This window comes from Anticarsia gemmatalis, chromosome 19 (genome assembly GCF_050436995.1).
Source record: "Anticarsia gemmatalis isolate Benzon Research Colony breed Stoneville strain chromosome 19, ilAntGemm2 primary, whole genome shotgun sequence".
Classification (NCBI taxonomy): domain Eukaryota; kingdom Metazoa; phylum Arthropoda; class Insecta; order Lepidoptera; family Erebidae; genus Anticarsia; species Anticarsia gemmatalis.
The window spans coordinates 10,379,592-10,398,434 of NC_134763.1; the positions used below are offsets into that span (position 1 = coordinate 10,379,592).

The 18,843-nt window shown below is 32.0% G+C and overlaps 1 protein-coding gene across 2 annotated transcripts in view; it reads left to right on the forward strand.

The window, feature by feature from the left end:
- Positions 1-9,009: 9,009 nt before the first annotated feature.
- The window catches only part of LOC142980889 (protein turtle homolog A-like), a 112,636-nt gene continuing 102,802 nt past the window's right edge, over positions 9,010-18,843 (forward strand). For both annotated transcript variants that reach the window (XM_076126474.1, XM_076126475.1), the window contains exon 1: positions 9,010-9,175. The gene's annotated coding sequence lies outside the window, so the exon portion shown is untranslated. The remainder of the gene's footprint in view (positions 9,176-18,843) is intronic.

Below are 18,843 nucleotides of genomic sequence, written 5' to 3' on the forward strand. Positions count from 1 at the left end.
ATGGAAAAGCCCCTGATTATTTAGTGGAAGCCCATCTTATTTACAACGATTCTATGAACCTTAATGCTTGTATATTATTATGTAATTTACAATATGAGTTACTAAGGTCTGAAAAGGCGTAAAGCGAACGTCCTCGCATACAAAACCGTTGCTGAAACCCGCACGGGGCCCGCCTCCGGAGGCCTGCGCGGTACCAGTACCGGTACCAGCTGCCAAATCCTTGCACTAGTAACACTAATAACTTGCTTATCGCAGTTTCGAGGCTCAAAAGTTAAAGAAAAATACTTTTGACATTATTGCTGCTAAATGTTAGATTTGTTAATGCTACAAAACCACATTAACTGGTACAAATGTCTCGTAAATGCTTTATGGCAAAAACACCAAGGTATATCTAAATTGTAGTGTACCCAATATTTGTGCTACTATACCACAAAAACAGAAAATAAAGAAGATAGCTCCCCTTATGTTTGAAGCTTCAACATACACAGAAAAGAACCATATTCGAGCTCATTCGGCTTACACTTAACCATTTTATCTTTTTAATATGTTAAAATATTCGGTGGAATTGTTTCACTGGAATATTTTTTGTCGGAATACCCCCTAAACGTTACAAAGATTTTACTTTTTAAATGCTGTTTGTGTGAATAAAAAAATAATTTATTTTGTTTTTATCTTGCTATTATTCCATTATGGAAAATGGGTTAAAGAGTGGCCATTAGATATTACTGCGAGTGATATTTAGTCGTTAATGGGGTGAACTTGGCAATTGTCTTTCGGATTATGATAAGTATGTAAAAGCTTTGAGTTATAGTGAATGATAGCGAGCAAATAGACTAATCTAAATTGAGTTTTTAGATAGACCTTCCCTGTGATTTTTTTTTAGTTTTCTACTGGTCTTTAGTAAGAAGAATTTAATGTCTAACTCGTAATTTTATTAAATGTTTCATATTCTGCAGTTTTGTAACTCTGGAAATCTAAAAATAATACAGGGACAATCACCAACTTAATGGAAAGGTATACTTAACGGAAACTTCCATACACTCGTTAATGGTCCAGGAAAATACAAAACAAGAGGCCTATAATAGTCTTTTTAAAACCGACAAGGTGATTTTAGAAAACAGTCTAATTTAATTTTCAATTATTCAAATATTATGCCCAATATAGCCGTAGGAGTATGTAGATGTGTATGACATCCGCTCAGGTTTTGCCTGGGACACGTGAAATAGTGTTAATTTCTTTAACAATCATAAAGTAATCTAATTACTATTAATCAACAATTTATCTACCCCATATTCAACCCCAATCTCCTCAAAAAGATGACAAAAAATTCAATGCGGCGTATCCACAAAAACGTCTTACATATGACATCGTGAATACCCACTCTCTCGTAAAGTGGGGGACATCATTGTTTTATTATGAATCGTTTGCCATTAGGCGGATTGCGTGGATTTTGGCAACGGTATGTCCTGCTGACGTAGCGTTTATGGTCATCCTAATAAAGAGTAAGTGTTCGACCCCAGTTTAATGATTCTTCTGGTTTTATGTTAGGGATCTTGGATATCGTATTTGTGATGGAAATTAAAATTTAGAGGTTTCGTATTTAAAAGGTCAAAGTGGGCTAGAGAGACTTGAAAAGTGAAATTGTTTTTGAATACGGTAATTTATGCGTTTTTAACTTTTTTTTGCAAATATTATAGGTACTTGCTTATAATGCTTTTAAAGCAGGTTTTAATTTCATATAAATACATGCCGGTAATAGTTTGTAGTAAAGTAAAATTTAATAAAACATGTATGAATTGTCAGCAATTGATATATTTTATGTATAGCATAAAGTCGTAATCATTATATCTATTTGCCCTTTCATAGTTTTATTCAAATCCCGAGCGCCTGATAATTGAAAAGTAAAAAATAAAACTGAGCAATAATTCGCGAAAAGATCCAAAGTCAAACTTAATTATACAATTTTAAGTCGTAAATTCAACGTAGTTTTTAATAAAATATAACTTTGGGGTTTTCTTAATAAGTTTTAAATGAAACATTTTAACACAACAGAAATGTTAGAATTATTTAGAGCAAAAAAACTTTTAAAAGATTTCTCTCGCAAAATACTGCTTTATTATGTAAAACAGACGTCCCTGAATTTCAGGATAGCCTAGTTTAAGAGCCAGACATCCATTTATATTCAGTTTTAATGTTGTAACTGAAAAAAAAATTAGAAAGCCTTCTCGGTCGCTTAGCTTTTTCGACTCGCTAAATTATTAAAATATTTGTCTTCGTGTTTCGCTAAATTATTGTGTTGGAAAATATTAGCAATTTGTATTTTTTTTTTGAGTTACAGACTCATATATAAATATTATGGTAATTTTTGAGAGATTTATTTAGCTGTATATTTTTCGTGCTTATAACTGTATTTTTTTAACTGTGTGCTTTCGTTACTGCATCAAATAGTAAAATTATAAAACCAGTAAAATTAAGAGTTCCTAGAACTGAACTAAACAAATAAAATAATAGTATCTATTGAAATCAATAATTTTTAATGAATACTTTCTGAGAAATTAATTTGATCGGATTAATAAACTTTTCATTAAAAGCACCAAAATGTTTATAATAATTAAATAGCTAAAGTGAATGATCAAGATCTATGAAAAATAACTTAGGACTTAATACACGTAGTATCAACACAGATTCATAGATAATTCCACATTTTATCTGAAAAATCCGTTGTTATTCTCAAAGATGTGTTACAAAATAGCACATGTGAAATATCGTGTGCGAACGACACCGTTAAAGGAATTATTTATGGCGTACATCCCATGGACGAGTTTACTATAACATGTGAAGATATTAACTGTTTAGTGGCTGATAAGTGGCGCAACTGTTGCTGGTATCAAATATATCGATGATAGGTATATTGTAAATAGTTTTTTTTAACTTAATTGTTGAATGAGAATTTTGTACCTTTCCTGTAAAACTGTAAGGCTTGTTAAGACGTTTTAAGTTATTGACTGAGTAAAATGATAAAAATACTTTTTGTACATACCTAACTATATTATAATGTAGATTGATCTTATCGTTTATACTACTACAGAGAAAGAAAACCTCCATATTCATTGTGCAAAATATTTTCGTAGACATTGTTATATAATATTAATCCTCACAAAGAAATATTTTATGATTAAATTTACTTTTCACAACGACGAATAGCATACATTTTTACATGATGCGCCTATCAAATCTCCTCTCAAACCCTAAACGACACGAAGATAAGCCTGTTTCAATAACAAAGACCACCAATCCTTTTAACTAACCAAAAAGGCCACGTCAATAAAACAGCAATCTGACATGCATATTTTACGACAACATGTCGCGGGCAACAGTGGCGCAACAAAAATGGCGACGTTACTACTGAAGTGCGTAATAAAACACTAACTGTCATAAACGTCGCTCGTAATCTTTATATCTGGCTGAGTAGGGGATTTTCTACTGTTTCTTTCTACCATTATAAAAATAACGGACTTGTCTGTCTAAGGAGATGTTGGACCAATATTAAGTTTTAGAATTGAGATTTTGATTGTACGGTAGAAACGATGAAAAATGCAACAACTTTGGCTACTGTCTATGTAATAATATGGCTTAACATTTATTTATTGAGCGTATTGTACTCAATTTACGCTTATGACTGATAGTTAACAGTGTTAAAATGTGGTGGTTCTTTTGCATTTTGTCATCATGGAATTGCTTACTTATGAGAAAGGATCCGATGATGGCCTACGTATTACACTATAGGCTTTAGCTGTTAATGAGCAATGAATACTACGATGCGACGAAAACGATCAAATCAAAGTAACTACTTACGTACGAAACTGTCAAGGAAAAGAAATGACGGTACTTCATATTTTGACGAATATTTGCCACATACATCGAGTTACATTGCTTCGAGATGGATTCGTATATCAGGTAAAACAAGCTAGTGGGAACCACGGGTCTAAACTAGTTTACTATAAAAGATTACTCATCTTAAAGATTTATTTACTTTTTATTTTGAAAACTAAATAATGCTTTATGTTTGAGAGTAATGTACCTATTTAATGGATTACATTAGTAATAGGACTGTTTTATAGATATTCTTTTATTTGAAAAAATAAAATGTAGAGTTAAGTACGCCTAAAATTATTTAGAAAAATCATAGATTAAATATGGCAGTATTGTTTCAAGTTGTTATGAAATTGTAAAGACTGTTTCTTTTTTTGTATTTTCCAAAACTGTATTCTGTTGTTTTAATTTTACCTCATGTATTTTTTTACTCACAATAAGTACTGTAGAGAAACATGTATACAATTTTAGTTTAAATGCCTGTATCAACACATTGCATTTATTGCTTATTTGGAGCATCATTTATTTTTTAAAGAAATCGTAGAGATGATCTCACACTTTTATGAAAAAGATAGTTTATTCCATTACTATTCCAACTGCTGGGCTATATCTTTCCAGAATGAGAGAAATGTTAAACCACATTACTACAAAAATATTTTTTACCTTCCTTTGTAACCGACTGCGTAACCTAAAAGGAGGGTTATGCTATTATTATTACTCACATGTAAAAGAAACACGAAAAGACGAATGACCTATGACTCAACACTAATTTCAAAACATGGAAAAACTAGCCAAAACCTATTAGTACCACAAATACTTGTAATAAATAAGTTGATGTTACAATATGTCTCGAAAGAACAATCGTCAGTACTCAGTTACAATCAACTTAGCTGATATTTACATTACAATAGACCGTTTTTGTTGAGGCTTGGTTACACAGGTTTAAAGACTTGATCATGAAGATGTTAGGTTGGAAGATAAATAAAGATTATGATGTACACAATGTTTATAAAAATTTAGACATACACAGATCAAATTGACAATGTTTTTACAAAACTGTCTTCGAATACAACTGCACAGTGATGCGTTTTACGGAACCCGCGATCATGTATGATAGGATATAGATGCAAAAGAAGTACATAAGGATCGTAGCAAGTAGAATTCTTTAATCTCTGTCTATTTTCCTGGGAAAAAGGCGTGATTCTATGTAAGTATGCATGTTAATAATGTACGAATATATTTATGTAGCTTGAACTAAAATTTCGAGCAACTAAAAATGTGTTGTCGTTTTGTTTATTTTTTGACAGATATTTTTTGTGCCTCAAAGCCTTGTTTTGACCATCTTTTATCCACTACGTCAACCGTTGAGATAAGAGCAAATTACTTACGATACGTATCAAAAATAATGATGATGGCTTTTCGTTTGTTGCTTTGACGTCAAGTGTCAGTGAAAGTTTAAAAAACGTCGCATTTTAGAAGAAAAAAGATGAAGTATTTCTAAGCTTAGAATGTGTTTTGGAACATACAACATTTTTATATGCATATTTTGTGCCAACAACTTTGTGAATATTGTTACTGATTATTTGTCGATTCAGTTATTAGATCAATCAAAATTAAGTACACACGGTCTACATACAATAATTTATTATTGATTTCCTTTCTTTTTAACCCCCAATGCAAAAAGAGGGGTGCTATAAGTTTGACGTGTCTGTCTGTCTCTGTGTGTGTATATCTGTCTGTATGTGGCATCACAACTCCCAAACGGATGTAAAAGCGGACGGATATAAAATCGTTTTTTTTTTTAATTTTAAATTTATAGTTACTTATCTGATATTTTGTCATGACAAAAAACATCTCCACTCGGGAACAGTCACTTGCATAAAAATTAGTCACAAATTGTATCGAAAACCAAAATATTTCCATGCGAACAGTTTGGGAACAGTCACTTAAACTAACATTCCGCATCAAAACCTAAATCAATCCGAAAAAATAAAATTCTCAAACTTACACCGTATTATTTCGACATCACTCAAAGCAGCACATACCTTCGCAATCCTCTATTTTCGTCACAAACAGCAGAAATTGATACAACATATTGCAAACACTCAACATCGATCAAGCGATTTCAACTACACAGTAAGAAACAAGTGTGACAACAGCTTTATAGCTTTACTTACAGTTTGCATACATAACCTTTCAAAGGAAAATCAACCTTGTGTGATAGGCTTGAGGTTTGTTTTAGAAAGTGTGGTTATATTTAGCCAGAACTAGAGGTGTAAGTCAATGCGTCAGTACTGTTTGACATTTGACGCCCAAACAATGCTGAAAAAGATGTCGGCTTGCTTGAGATTATTTTCCTGAAATATTTTTTAAATTGTTGTATGAAACCTTATCCTGCCGTTTTGCATATTTCTCTTTGTATGTATATTTAGGCAGTTAGCAATTAATTAGACATTCCGATTAAATTTTCTAAGTTTAAGAGTTTTAAATTTTAGTAAAGCACGATGACCATATTTGATGACGCATCAGCGGAATCGGAAATAATTATTTTTTCTATGGTAAGTTTAAGTTAAGATACAGAGGTACGCATTAATGCCTATGAATTTTATATAAGCATATTGGTAATATTACATACAAAGAACAAAGATAAAATATTTGTAATTGAAATATTCATTCTTTCTTTTGTGGTCATTGCAGTTAAAACCTAAAAGTCTTTCACGTGGAAAACATTCGTATAAATACTAATGCCATCAAAAACATTCTGTAAAAACCTCAAGTCTCGCCGTAAAAAGTTGTGAGATCTATATAATACCAAGTCGATTAATCTATTTAGTCTCTACTTAAAGGACCTTCTGTCTTAAGTTATTACGTATGTTATTATCATGCCAATTTAAAAAAAATACCTTTAAAACAAATAGACCGACCTGGCCATCGCATGATTTGATTATTAGTATGTATCACACTACACAGCACGACAAGAAGTTAATGCTCCTGAAATGTTAATAATGGCGAATTTGTGTTTTCTTGCGATGACCAAGTCGATCTATTTGTTTTAAAGGTATTTTTTTTAAATTGGCATGATAATAACATACGTAATAACTTAAGACAGAAGGTCCTTTAAGTAGAGACTAAATAGATTAATCGACTTGGTATTATATAGATCTCACAACTTTTTACGGCGAGACTTGAGGTTTTTACAGAATGTTTTTGATGGCATCTCACTTCTTTTTGTAGAGCGAACATAAGTCCAATTTGTATGGAAAGACGTTTTTTTTCATAATTCAACATATTTTCTTATCGGAATGTTGTTCAGTTTCATGGGCTAAAAACCCTTACCCACCCTTTACCCCCTCCCGTTATGCCTCATATAGTAGGTACCTATTTACACCTATTTATTTTATTTTCTACAGTAATAATAATTCATTAACTGCAAATGTAACCTTGTAATCTTATACATTTATATGGGATTACAAAGTTATTGTTGCAGTTGGTGTATTTAGAAAACTGGACCGAAATTAGAAAATATTAAATTTTTCCCATGATTAAGACACTAAACCCTATTTGTATTCTCAATTTTAAGCTTCTAAGTCTGCTAGAAGTACCTTAGACTTTTGATGATCGGTGAGTCAGTGAGTCAGTGAATCAGTGAGTGACAAAATTCAAAATTTTAACAAGTTGTCATTCTTTAACTACTGGTTCAAATTGACTGAAATTTTAAATATACCGTGCCTATACAATGACTGATTAGTTGCTGAAAATCCAGGCTTGTTGTTTTATCCACAACGAAATTATAGGGGTGTCAAAAATAGCCCGAATTGCTTCGAGAAAAGGATGTTACGGCCGTGCCGCTTTTTTTTTGCTCGACTTGCGGGGGCACTTCCGTGCCCCCAGATAAATCCTCTATATGCGTGCTAAAATAACATTAAAATCTAATAAAACCCATTCATAAACAGTAAGAAACATAACACCTTGTACATGTTATCAATCAATATAAGGATATCGTGTTGCAAGCAGTGCACCTTTCAAACCAGTTCGTACTAAGAGGCTTAGAAGAAGCCAATTGCGGACTTATGCATAATTATGACGGAAATTATTAGTCATCGAAGTAGTACTATTTGTCTGCTACAGTTTATTGAAGGTATTGGGAGTGTTTATTAAGTTTGCAGGTTTAGTTCAAGTTTGACACTAGATTGACCACTAGTTGTACGATTAATAATGAAAGTATTAAATAGCTACTTGTTGTTATTGGCGGTTTTGCTTGCAACGAATACAATGAAACAAATGAAAAACGTATTTATTAAGGTCGCTAAAAATACTGTATAATGTACCATTAGCTGGTAAAGGGGGTAGAGTCTTATGAGAAAAGCTAGAAAGAAACGCACGGCCACTCTTTTCATTTACCAAAATATTAACAATACTTCATAATTGTGATGAAGACTAATTTACATACTCTGTATTAGCTGTTCAGGGGACGATTATTGAAAACAACCTTTTGTTTATATCGAAAGTCTCTACTATCTTAACGTTATATTTAATCAAAATCTGTTTAACAGTTTAGATGTGAAAGTACGACAGAAAGAGAAGGTATTTTTATTGAAATATGGATAGTATAAGTTGCAAAGTTGGTTTTCGATTAAATATTGAGTGAAATATTTTCGATAAATTCCACATAGTTGAAAATTTTATTAAATTTAATTTTGGAAGTGAAGCCTGTCTGTCTGTTACTTTTCAAAATCGAAACAAAGCGAAATCATAGCTGCAACTGCATTGCAACAGTTGCAAAATAACAATGAAATTTTCGAAAATGCATTACAATTTGTCATTTTTTTATATCAATCGAATACCAAACAAAAATGTGTTTATTTTGTTTAACGTCAATTTGTGCGCACACTAGCTAAACATAAAAAAAAATAAACCAAAGTGTATTTGCAAAAGTAATCCGATAAACCATTAAGTAAAACATTGTTCATGTAAAACTACCAGTCATTAATATTTTCAGCCATTCAAAGGATTAAATACTAATAATCCCTAAACGATAATAGCTTTTGGTCACAGCTGGAAATCGCTAGAGCAATTTATTTATAGAGTAAACTCAACTCACGCGCCATCATAATTTAGTGTATCTTTCGCAGCGAAGGCGCGCGCGCGTCCCGCCATATTGAAAAAGAAACAAACGAATTTGTTCGAAATATGAATCGGATTTCGTTCGTAATGAATCGAGTTTTCGGGATTCGTTATTTGAAATGGTTTTCGAATTTTGAATTGTGATTTGTGTGTGTGTTTTTGGATGTGTTTTGTTGAGGTAATTTTTGTTTTTCAGTTATTATTCAGTACTGATATTTTCAGGTAAAAATCTATGCTCTAAGAAAGTCTGACTGATTTCAAAATCAGTTATAAACACAGTTTTAAGAAACATTTTTCGCATATTTAATTAAAATTTATTTATTCACAATCCCGAAGCTCTGTAATATTGAATATTGATACTCACATTTTCCTGTTTTTCAGTTGAAAAGAACGTTTAATTTCTTTATAGAAATAATATTTTTACTTAAAAGAAAATTATGAATAAACTAACTTCGTTTATGTAATTATTTACTCAAGTGATTGAAACTTCATTTTTAAATGATGTTTACTAAATATAAAAAATATTTACATTCTGTATTTTCAAAGGTTACAGTGTCTATTGAAAAGCAAATCAGTGTTGTAGGAATGTTAAACAACTATTGCTTGTATGAATAAGTATGGAAATTATAGAATATTATGTACAAATTGAAATGCGTGACATTTTACACGGTTATTTACTACGTTTGTAAAGATAATGTTTTAATTATTGTTGTTTCTTGTTGATGTAGTTCAAGAACAGTTTTGTTTATAGGATTACTTACTTATTGATAATATTTGTATAAACTATAAAAGTGGTTGTTTAGTAATATTATAAATATTTATAATTAGAAATTGTGAACATAGTACATTTTGACATCAGTATATAAATTAAAAAATCGTAATCCCACCAAAATATTTCATGTAAAATTTTCCCAAGACGATTACATAAGGTTCGCCCTGGGAAAAAAATATCATGTAGAGCTTCTGAATTTACACAGCCTAACTCTAACGAACTTAACTTCATAAATTGTACATATACAAATTATCAGTATAATGTTGTATATAAATACTTAGTTTTGTGATTTACTATAACAAAAGTACGAGTCAACAATTTTCTCACAATAAATCGAGTGAAACAAATACATGAGAATACGGGCCGTCACCAGCATCCGTCGAACAATAGAAGTTCTGATAAATAAGCTTCAGTTCATGACCTTGCATTTTCAAGATGAAGTCGGAGAAGATATTAAAACATAGTAAGTTATTTTAAAGTTTGTAAAATACTCTTGACAAAAGTCTACACAACTTCTCATAACCTTTCACAATATAATAAATTGATATTCAGGAATTCGGGATATAATTATCCCGTAGAAGAAACACGAATTAAGAAAAAAAATGTTGTCCTTTACTAATAACATACAAAAATTAACAAGAAGAGTATTTGTTTCAAGTGGGAATTAAATTCACGACGTCTTATTCAGTGACAACTCCTTACTACCTTACTATGAGGCAACAAAGACTAACTGAGCCACCACTACCCTTGTATAATGAGTATCTATTAATGGTAAATAATTTAAAACTGATATAAATAAAAAAACAGTCAGAAAGGTTTGTCTGCTAAAAGCAGCGAGAGCAGGTAAAACGACGTAAGAAACTTATATTTCTCATAAACGAATTTGGAAACAGGAAAAAAAAACAAATCTCAAAAAATATATGAGCTTGCATGAAATTACATTAAGCCAGTAAATTAAATATCTCATAAGAATAAAAGTAGTTTAACAATTCTTTAATATTACTTTCAAGTATTCCAGACGTTTGGTACACGACGTTCACGGTCGTCATGGGAATAAAGCTGTGAAACTCTTGAATTTCGTCACAGTACTACTTGTATAACTACTAATGAAATTTATTACTTTTTACTTGAGTTTTCTTCATGTAAGTTTTATGTATTTTATAGTTATTCTTGTTGAATTCAGATTGTAATATTGAAAATGTGGGAATGTAGTCTTACGATTTTTCTTTTGTCATCATTCTAGCCAATTCCCTCCGGTTCACTCGTTTACTACCGAATATAAGGCTACCCATTGCTGGGTCTTTAATATCAGAACTTAGCTTTAAACTGTTCAAAGATTCTGTTCGTGAAATAAACATGCCTAATCACATAAAAAACGCGAAAGTTAGTAAGTATGTGTGATGTTTGTTACTCTCTAACGAAAAGACTAATGGACGATTTTTAATGAAATTGTTATACCTCTACAGATTAAATATGGACCAAACTAAATGGCGTTCTTTGGTCTCTGCCTATCCCTTTGGGAAAAAACGAGATGTTATGTATGTACGTAAGACATAGGATACATTTTAGCTGAAAAATCTTTTTACGCGGACGCAGTCGTGGACAGAAACTGGTAGTTATATATAATTTACATTGAAATACAGAAATGTCCCTATTTCCTTCAGTCTCTCAGTCGCCACGTCTATTATCTATTAATATATTCTCAGAATTAGCGCAGCTGTTCTATTTGTGACATCTTTTTATTCTATCAATTTACATCTCATCTGCATTTCGAGGAATTGCGAAAATGCATTCGTGTTTTATGTTTTAGTATCTTTTTGAGTTGGATGTATTAATTTATGCACATATTGATGGTTATCCATATTTTTAGAGATATCGGCTCTCTGAGTCCATTTTTTTGACGATTTCTTTTTACTATTTTGTTCTTTCTTATGATGGGTTCCAGCTTCGTACTGGACTTTTCTGAACTGTTATAAGAAAAAGAGACTTTTTTAGATTGTGTTTACGCTGATGAATATAGAAATCTGAATGAAATTAATTGTTTTTCATTCTTCAATAATTATGATTTTCTGTACTTTAAGGACCGATTTAATATAGTTTATTATGAGGTTACTTGTAAATTATGAGTTATCCTTCTTAATGGACTTATTTACCAAACCAAAATAACTTTCCTTTAAGCATCTAACCTCCTTATATTCTTATTATTTGCTTCAATATTCTTTCCATCACGAAAAACTATACAAAAATTAATCCAATATAATGTATCTATCCTCTTACTTCTATTAGCGGCAACTACATACAGGATGTTACAATTTAACAGGTGAGCCCCCTATGTCGTTCGTGTGACCCGTCACTCGCAAATACTACACGCGAAATTGTTGTGTAGTGATTCATTCATTCAATGGGATTGTTTTATGTCTGTTATGTTGATTTATTGGTGTTCTTTTAAACGTTGTGGTGCATGATTTATATGTACGTAATACGATATGGGAGATGGTTGAATCAGCCAGAGATTATAGTCGTTGTCTGGTTAAGATGTCAAACTGAAATATGTAATGCCGTTAATTGCTGTTTTGTGTGATACAATTATAATAGACTAGAGGCCGCCCGCGACTTCTTTCGCTTGGAAACTCTTCCCGTGTAAATCCCGGTCCTTCGGAACTCCCGTACAAAAAGTAGCCTATTTTAATTCTTCAGCTATCTAGATGCCAATTTTCATCGTAATTAGTTCAGTAGTATTTGCGTGAAAAAGTAACAAACATCCATACATACTCACGAACTTTTGCATTTACATTCTGCCCATGAAAGGGTCAACGCGAAGAAAATCGCTCTATGTTCAGTTCTAAAAAGTATCCTTTTCCTTCTAAAACCGTTCACATTGAAAAATATTGTTGATGGTGGTACAACTACCTTTAACGAATCTCACTCATGAAGTCTCATCGGGCCGATAATGTTGTTTCAAAAACATCAGCGCCTCACACAAATTAAATGTAGGTGGAAAGGAAGTCAAAAGGATATCGTTAGAAATGTTATTTGTAATAGCTACAGCGAACAAATTCTACACACAAATAGGTTCAATTTAGATTATCTTTCATAACCTAAATGATGATGACGACTAAATAAAAATAGTGCTAGATTCACTCATTAATAATTTCACTGAGTCATTGTTTGGCGCCAGCGGTACCTTTGTCGCTTCAATGTTAATAAATCCTTCACCCTTCTAACCAAGGAAGTTCCTTAATATGTGCATAAGCGATTGATTCGCATCTATACATAATTTAATTAGCTTTGATGTTGCGGCCAGTAATCAATAGATTCTACGAACCCTATAGACATTATACTGTGGAGGAGAATTTCTAATAAGAATTTGTTGTGACTCATGGCTAAAGAAAGCTTCTCAGCTTGGAATATTGAGGACTATAAAGTAACAAAACTTAAAACTTTCAAAATTTCCTAGAAAATGCTTGTCATGAGTATATTCCCATGACAACTTGAACATGACTTTTTCTAGATTTTGTTTATCACTGTTATAATGTTGCCGTATGTATCATATCATATATGTTTAACTGTTCAAAAAATAGTCTAAGCGATTTTAGGCGAGTAACACTTCATATTTTGGGTCTTTACTTTGAAGACGTCTGTGCCGTAATGATAAAGGTAGCTACTAGGAGACTACCTAGACTTATTTTGGGTTATTCAACATTAAAAATGTAGTATATTATCCTATGAACTGTGCATTCATAAGCTGCTAAGTACAGCTGCACAGCAAAGCTGTTTAAGTAACCTAGGTTTTAACATCTCAAAATACATACCTACTCCATCTCAACAAGACTTAAGAATTCTTCCTCGAAAAGGGTTAACAGATAAGCCAGCGCTAAAGCATTTCACAGTACCTCTCAAACACAACCCTGAAAATACTCAAGATAAGGCAAATAACTCACTAATGGAACGTTCCTAAGTACTTTAACACAAAGCCTTCTTACTGTTTAACTAAAACGTGGCTTAAACAACAGCATTTCGTTAAAAAACAAGGATTTGTCACAATTTAAGACAAATCTAAATACGACGAGATGATTTTTCTCAACAATTCAACAATCGCTAATGGAACAAATTAAAATGCTTGAAGATTTGACGTCAAACGTTTAATCTTTTTACTTTTGCTTCTCGTAATGGTGTTGGAGTTTTGAATTTTTAACATCAAGGGAATAAAGATTTTGAAAAGTTTTGTAAGAAATAAATTTTTGTATTGTGGATATTTATGGATTTCTTTTTGTCTGATTCCTTGGGGCTTCTCAACTTTGTTCAATTGGTCATGAATTGGTTTAAAGGGCGTCAAATAGCCAGAAGTTTTAGTTTAAAGTAGTGCGCATGAATTAGGAGAATAAAGTATATACAGAGAATAATGAGTCTGAATGTGAGTCACTTGTTAGCGTGACAGGAGTAAAACAGTTATTTAGACTAATTATATTAGGTCCGGGAAAAACTATTATAAATTTAAATTAAATATCATTATAGTTTATAGGAATTGTAATAAAATCTCTTTGGCTTCAGGAATCACAAATGAGTACACAATTCATTAGGTTTCTTTCAGTGAGCTCGTGAGGTACCCAAATATCGAGCTTTTTTGTGTAGAGAAAAGATTTTATTGCAAGTTCAGACATACTATAACGCGAAAAGACTTTTTCCCGACCTAATGTTATTGATAGCTGCTACAATTCTGTTAAACGAAATATTAACTATGTTTGTTCGTATTTATATAACAATATATACGATATACATAACTGTGTAGAACGTTAGGGTCCTAGCTAGGTTTAAAACCCTAAATGTTTCAAACAAACTGAAACACGGATATAAGTACCTTTGATAGCTCAAAGGACTTTCCTAGTTTCAGATTCAAATTCTGAACCAATTTACAATGAGGTCAATATTCCAGGGTTAGTTATAAGAGAATAAATATGGTATTTATTCTGATATACATGAGTTGACAACATTAAACATTTTCGTACATAATTTCATCATCATCATCATTGGGTTAACGAAAAACTGATAAACTTGTACTCGTTAAAGGTTCATTAAAAATGCTACGTATTTTTTTGTGGCTAAATTTTTTTTTGTATATGATTTTTAAATTGTAATTATTACAGACAAAACATGTTTCTATCTGTAATCATTACTAAGTGAGTTTGATACCAACAAATATACGAAACTGTGACGTCACTAAACCGTATTTCTATACTATAAAATGTTTTTGATATTTCATAAAGAGTAGACTGTTAGTCAAGTACCCAGTTAGTTATTGGATCATAGTACATTTCAAAACTATTACGTAATTTAGTATAATATAACATAAATAGTTGTACATTATACACAAAATGTTGCCATACGTTAAACTATAAACTATTTTAAAACGGGAAACCGACATCAATTATTCTAATTGAACGTTATGGTTTCCGTCCGAATTATATTTTAAACTGTCGTGTACCCGCGGTTTTGCTTGTACAAGTTTTCATGTAAATATTGTGTTTTCCACGAATATTGTAATTAAATTTTGTGTACACTTAACTAGTTGAGTTAATGAGGTTCATGGTTTTGATGCTAGGTCACTGTTTTGTTCTGTAATAGTTAATATTAATCACGCGGTCATCGACACAAAACTAAAACCCTAAATTTACTTCAATGTTATAAGTAGTCAGTTTGATCCTGGTGAAAGTTGATAAGACTCGATCTAATGATAGTAATATCGTGACGACATTACGGTTGCACTACATTGTCTATAAATTAGATTTATTGTAGAAAACAAATCATCTATTGACTTTAACTTAAACCATGTTAAAAGTCAGGTGTTTGAAGTCTTCTTTTGAGCGAAAAAACGCATTTACTAAAAGCCCCGGTTTTTCACAGCCTATCCTAATTTTATTTTCAATTTACATACATCAAAAAGAGATAAATCGCCGCAAATAATACTAATATATAATTTGACTTATAATTATCATTCCGTTATCATACTCATTTCTTTGTTATAAAGTTTTTACAAGAATCCTTAAATCTTAACACATTTATCCCTAAAATATTGGCTTCAATAAAGCCATATCCACACTCTCCAACAATAAAGCCACGTTCACACTGTGTAACATTAATCATAACAGCGTACAAGTTTATTGTTATTAATTGTTGCGGATAGCTCCATCGTTTGTTCATTCCATACTTTTATGGTGAAGAATTTACTGATCGTTTGAAGGGATTTTGAAAAATGGGTCATGTGTTTCGTATTTTGTTTGATTTTGGATAGTAATAGTCAAGTTAAATAATATAAATATTTTTAGACAACTCACACACGGTCATTTGATTCCAAGCTAAGCAGAGCTTGTACAATTGTAACCAGACAATTGATAAATTTACTTTTAATAATATGCTTCTAAATACATTCTCACAATAATGTAGATAAATTTATAATCAGGCTCTAAACATGGTGTTCATCACACAAATATTTGACCCGGTTGGCATAAGAACCCGTCCCTATTTCATAGTTTTTACAACTTTAAGCCATACCGCGGCTGTTCTTCGCCGTTTTGTAGGTACTTCAGTAACATACAATATATTCTATCAAGTATAAAGAGTCTCAATAAGTAGAATAGTTCTAGTTACTATAAAGGCTAGACTATCCCATCTAACTAAGTACATTCCCTAGACAGATGAGGTGTAAGATAATCCCGGCCATTACTAACAATTGATAGAAGTGCAGACACGACGCGTGCGCATGCCGCCAATTGTAATACAAGATTACTAAAGAATGTTAAGGGCTCATGTAGAAAACAACAATGAGCATAATCCTACGTAATATAAATGCGAAAAGAACTTTGTCTGTTGTGTTTTTACTCCGAAATGGCTGAACCTATTGTGATGTTTGAAAATCCTGTCGCACAATCTTAAGGAAGAACATGAGGTAGTACTTAAAAATACACGGGAGGATCTAGAGAGAAGACTAAAGCTTATACATATAGATTTAGTTCTAAATATAATCGACTGTCTGACTGAAGTTTAAGTGATGGAATAGCTGACAGGTAATCACCAGTCTAGGGTTTGATTGCCAGGTCTGGCTTAGTGTTCTTGCCTTGCAATTTAAACACATTTTTTTGAAATCCATTAGTTGTTGGTGTCCTCTGCTAACTAACCTACAATGGAGCGTTTGAGATCAACAATATGAATCATATTGCCGAAATGTTGGCAACGATCTCTCACAGACCCACTTCAATTCCCATCTTATCCTACAATCATACATTATCCAACCGACCACTCCATAGTACTAAGAATGTAATAGACTAGTACAAATGATTGACAGCCACTGCACATCGCGTGAGAAGTGTCTTGCACATAATTGAAGGCCATATCTGTTTGTTTTGTAGTTCTAGCGCATGTCTCGTTTAGTTGAAGCGTTTTAATATGATTTGTATCTAAATGACCGCATTTTGCCTGTGTTTTCAACTTGTACTTATATTATATCTGTTGTGTAATTTCTTGTGGTAAAAGTATCAAATATAGTATCATTTTTTTAGTAAAGACCGCTTATATGAAAAATATTTGTGTTTCATACAGTTTCAATAGAAATAGGTTATTTATAGTCTAATAGATACATACTGGGGGTTTGATTTACTGCTAAAATATGTATTTCTATTTAGTGTATATTTGCAATTACCATGGCTTAGAGTAATTTTAAATACAATTATGTTTCACATAGCGATATAGATATAGTTAAAGAAATGGCGAATAGCGGCATGAGAGTCTGGTAAGCGGGAAATATCTTAATATAAACTTTATTAAAGCCCACAAAAAGTATTTTCTAAGATTTCCGACTAAAATATTTGATGTACTTCTGTCTTCTTTTACGAGGATAGAACGAGTTGTTCAAGAAGAATATGTTTAAAGTCCTTTCGCTTGCTAGCTAGTTTAAAACAGAATGCAATACCAAAAGCGTACAGTGACAATAGTCGCAACGTGTAATGACTAACGTCTGTTCTATGAACGGAGAACAGATTAGCCTCAATTACGCGAAATCTTAACTAATCTAATGAGCGAGCGCGAAAGAGTAACCAACTTGCACGTTTGCAAGTGGCTATTGGTTCAAGTATTTACTGTCATGATTACGTGCTAATAATAATATAGTAATGCTAAAAGATCTCTTATATAATCGTTATATACATTTATAGCCTTTGCCCGCGACGTCCGCGTGGTTTGTGACTTAGGACAGAATTTTCATACAAACTTTCATCCGCCATTTTATCCCCTTGGGGGTAGAATTGATCAAAATCATTTCTTAACGGATGGCTACGTCATAACATCTACCTGCATGCCAAATTTCAGCTCGATCCGTCCAGTGGTTTAGGCTGTGTCACTATGTCAGTCGTGTTGTCAGATGTTCGTCTATATTTTTATGTTCACTATTGTATTATTTCAAACTAATACAAAACTCATAATAAAAATAAAAAGAATATTACGGTCACAATGTTACATTCTCCAAACACTATAGCCAAAAACTCCATAAATCACTGTGATACTTTTGTCCCAAAATTCCGTCTTCAACGTGCATAACTTCAAAACTGACAGTTTTAGCTCAAAATCCTAACAAAGATTAGAAAACATGCACAGCACATTTCAAACTGCATTTCCACGTCAATCCTTAAGGCTGACAGTGACAGGACAGCTTAGACATTTTCAGTTCAACAAACTGGTCCATCCTTCAAAAATGTCCCAAAAATGATTGACGGTAGCCAGAGAACGGTACTTTTGAACGTGTAAGAAGGTACAGTTACGAGTATAAATATGTATAAATGTTACTTTGAAACATTTTTTTTGAACTGATTCTGGCACTTTGCTCGCTTGCTTCGTTTTGTACTCTATTTAATCCATTAAGAGGTTGGTTTTTTGATGATTATAAAAGGATAAATAGTATGGTTGACTCCAGGTCTTCAATAATCTCCTATATAGTATATTGTAATTCGATCGTTACAGACAGAAAAAACACACAATTAGCGTTTATCATAATAGTTGATAACAGCTGATCATTGATAATAACAAAT